The sequence below is a fragment of the Oncorhynchus masou genome, chromosome 23, assembly GCF_036934945.1.
Source record: "Oncorhynchus masou masou isolate Uvic2021 chromosome 23, UVic_Omas_1.1, whole genome shotgun sequence".
Taxonomy (NCBI): Eukaryota; Metazoa; Chordata; class Actinopteri; order Salmoniformes; family Salmonidae; genus Oncorhynchus; species Oncorhynchus masou.
The window spans coordinates 4825048-4829233 of record NC_088234.1 but is presented as its reverse complement, the minus strand read 5'-3'; the positions used below and the strand labels follow the sequence as shown (position 1 = coordinate 4829233).

Genomic DNA, 4186 nt, shown 5'->3' with positions numbered 1-4186 from the left:
GGGACACTGACTACGTCTATCAACAACTTGTAAAGAGATTTACTCCATCTTGGTTCTCTGGGTTGGTGCTCTGTTATCGCTCTACAGAGGACACTGTAGTAAAGTATGCAGGGAGAGAGAGCAAAAGAGAGAAAGATGGGGAGAGAGTCATTACGAGAGAGAGCAAGGGAGGGAGAGATTACACTTTTTAACATCTGTTCTGATCATTGGGATTTTCCCCTGGAGTAGTGGAAAGTGGGATGGAAAAACACATTGAGATAAATATAGACACATTGAGTAGAGTACCGTAACTCTTCTAATAGAGACCTTTATATCTCCTCTGTGGCAAGATAGAAAGACACCATCATCACATTAAGTAGAGTACTGTAACTCTTCTAATAGAGACCTTTATATCTCCTCTGTGGCACAACACATTGAGTAGAGTACTGTAACTCTTCTAATAGAGACCTTTATATCTCCTCTCAGTGGCACATCACATTGAGTAGAGTACCGTAACTCTTCTAATAGAGACCTTTATATCTCCTCTCAGTGGCACATCACATTGAGTAGAGTACCGTAACTCTTCTAATAGAGACCTTTGTATCTCCTGTCAGTGGCACATCACATTGAGTAGAGTACTGTAACTCTTCTAATAGAGACATTTATATCTCCTCTCTGTGGCAAGATAGAAAGACACCATCACACATTGAGTAGAGTACTGTAACTCTTCTAATAGAGACCTTATATCTACTCTCAGTGGCACATTGAGTAGAGTGCCGTAACTCTTCTAATAGAGACCTTTATATCTCCTCTCAGTGGCACATCACATTGAGTAGCGTACCGTAACTCTTCTAATAGAGACCTTTATATCTCCTCTGTGGCACAACACATTGAGTAGAGTACCGTAACTCTTCTAATAGAGACCTTTATATCTCCTCTGTGGCACAACACATTGAGTAGAGTACCGTAACTCTTCTTGAAAGTTAGAAAATATATCTTTATTTTTCTCACGATAGAAAGACACCACCAACAACAAAAGATACATATTTCTCAATTCTTAAATATAAAAACAAAAGTTGATAACACAATAGTTACTGTATAGTACACTCCCTTAAATATATCTCCTCTCTGTGGCACAACACATTGAGTAGCGTAGTGTAACTCTTCTAATAGAGACCTTTATATCTCTTCTCTGTGGCAAGATAGAAAGACACCATCAACACATTGAGTAGAGTACCAACTCTTCTAATAGAGACCTTTATATCTCCTCTGTGGCACAACACATTGAGTAGAGTACCGTAACTATTCTTGAAAGTTAGAAAATATATCTTTATTTTTCTCATGATAGAAAGACACCACCAACACATTGAGTAGAGCACTCTAACTCTTCTTGAAAGTTAGAAAATATATCTTTATTTTTCTCACGATAGAAAGTCACACCACCAACAACAAAAGATACATATTTCTCAATTCTTAAATATAAAAACAAAAGTTTATAACACAATAGTTACTGTATAGTACACTCCCTTAAATACTTTGAAAATGTATATACAACCATGGATATAGTGGTGTGTGTTTCTGGCCCAACCCTGCTCAGGGTGTCTACTATGGGAGTCCGGACTAGGGGGGGGGGGACCAAGCCTTCAAACATTGATCCCTCCATGGTAACCTCCCTCCCTCCCTCCCTCCCGGTCTGTCTGTCTGTCTATCTGTCTGTCTTTCTATCTCTCTCTCAAAAATCACCCTCTGACCCTCTCACCCAGTCACCCTCTACTGCATGGTGTTCCTTCCCCATCCCTCATGGTACAGGGTCCCCAAACTCTCCATTTATGCACAGTCATCATTAAGGTTACACTGTGCCCAGCATACTTGGTGTATATATAGTCACACACAAACACACACATGGTGTATATAGTCCCCAAAATACCACATGGTGTATACATAGTCCCCAAAATACACATGGTGTATACATACCCACAAAATACTCACACACACACACACACACACACACACACACACACACACACACAACACACACATGGTGTACACACACACACACAACACACACACACATGGTGTATATATAGTCTTCCAAAATATGCATGGTGTCCAGCCATCTCCAAAATAACCTCTAACCTCATTGATCTCCCCTACAATACTGTTATAGAGTTCAAACAGTGTTAAATTGTTTGGAAAAATACCACATGGTGTATATATAGTCCCCAAAATACTGCATGGTGTATATATAGTCCCCAAAATACTGCATGGTGTATATATAGTCCCCAAAATACTGCATGGTGTATATATAGTCCCCAAAATACTGCATGGTGTATATATAGTCCCCAAAATACTGCATGGTGTATATATAGTCCCCAAAATACTGCATGGTGTATATATAGTCCCCAAAATACTGCATGGTGTATATATAGTCCCCAAAATACTGCATGGTGTATATATAGTCCCCAAAATACTGCATGGTGTATATAGTCCCCAAAATACTGCATGGTGTATATAGAGTCCCCAAAATACTGCATGGTGTATATATAGTCCCCAAAATACTGCATGGTGTATATAGTCCCCAAAATACTGCATGGTGTATATATAGTCCCCAAAATACTGCATGGTGTATATATAGTCCCCAAAATACTGCATGGTGTATATATAGTCCCCAAAATACTGCATGGTGTATATATAGTCCCCAAAATACTGCATGGTGTATATATAGAGCATTCTGAAGACCCCTTGACTTTTTCCACATTTTGTTACGTTACAACCTTATTCTAAAATAGCTTAAATAATTTTTACACACAATACCCCATAATAACAAAGCAAAAGCAGGTTTTTAGAAATGTTTGCAAATGTACATAAATATTATTATCATTATCATAAATATTATAAACCTTATTTACATAAATATTCAGACCCTTTTGTAGTAAATATTCAGACTCTTTGCTATGAGATTCGAAATTGAGCTCAGGTGGATCCTGTTTCCATTGCTCATCCTTGAGATGTTTCTACAACTTGATTGGAGTCCACCTGTGGTAAATTCAAATGATTGGACATGATTTGGAAAAGGCACACACCTGTCTATATAAAGTCCCACAGTTAACAGTGCATGTCAGAGCAAAAACCAAGCCATGAGGTCAAAGGAATTGTCTGTAGAGCTCAGAGACAGGATTGTGTTGAGATACAGATCTGGGGAAGGGTACCAAAACATTTCTGCAGCATTGAAGTTCACCAAGAACACAATGGCCTCCATCATTCTTAAATGGAAGAAGTTTGGAACCACCAAGACTCTTCCTAGAGCTGGCCGCCCGGCCAAACTGAGCAATCAGGGGAGAAGGGCCTTGGTTAGGGGGTGACCAATGACCAGGTGGTCACTCTGACAGAGCTCCAGAGTTCCTCTGTGGAGATGGGAGAACCTTCCAGAAGGACAACCATCTATGCAGCGCTCCACCAATCAGGCCTCTATGGTAGAGGGGCTAGACGGACGACACTACTCAGGAAAAGGCACATGACAGCGCTCTTTCCAAAATGAACCTAAAGGACTCATGAGAAACAAGATTTGGTCTGAATTCCAAGTGTCACGTCTGGACGAAACCAGGCACCATCCCTACGGTGAAGCATGGCGGTGGCAGCATCATGTCTGGAGGAAACCAGGCACCATCCCTACGGTGAAGCATGGCGGTGGCAGCATCATGCCTGGAGGAAACCAGGCACCATCCCTATGCTGTGGGGCTGTGGGGATGTTTTTCAGCGGCAGGGACTGGGAGACTAGTCAGGATTGAGGGAAAGATGAACAGAGCAAAGTACAGAGAGATCCTTAATGAAAACCTGCTCCTGAGCACTCAGGACCTCAGACTGGGGCGAAGGTTCACCTTCCAACAGGACCACGACCCTAAGCACACAGCCAAGACAGTGCAGGAGTGGCTTCGGGACAAGTCTCTGAATGTCCTTGAACTCGATCAAACATCTCTGTAGAGCCCTGAAATAGCTGTGCAGCGACGCTCCCCATCCATCCTCACAGAGCTTGAGAGGATCTGCAGAGAAGAATGGGAGAAACTCCCCAAATACAGGTGTGACAAGCTTGTACCATTATACCCAAGAAGACTCGATTCTGTAATCGCTTCCAACGCCCTGAGTAAAGGGTCTGAATACTTTTGTAAATGGAATATTTCAGTTATTTATTTGAATTAAATTAGCAACA

At 41.3% G+C, this 4186-nt stretch overlaps 1 protein-coding gene across 1 annotated transcript in view; it reads right to left on the bottom strand.

Moving 5' to 3' along the window:
* Window positions 1-3726: 3726 nt before the first annotated feature.
* Window positions 3727-4186, bottom strand: part of LOC135510201 (endothelin receptor type B-like) — a 12468-nt gene continuing 12008 nt past the window's right edge. Inside the window, 1 exon segment of the mRNA XM_064930997.1 lies at window positions 3727-4186. This exon segment is cut by the window's right edge and continues 705 nt beyond it. The gene's annotated coding sequence lies outside the window, so the exon portion shown is untranslated.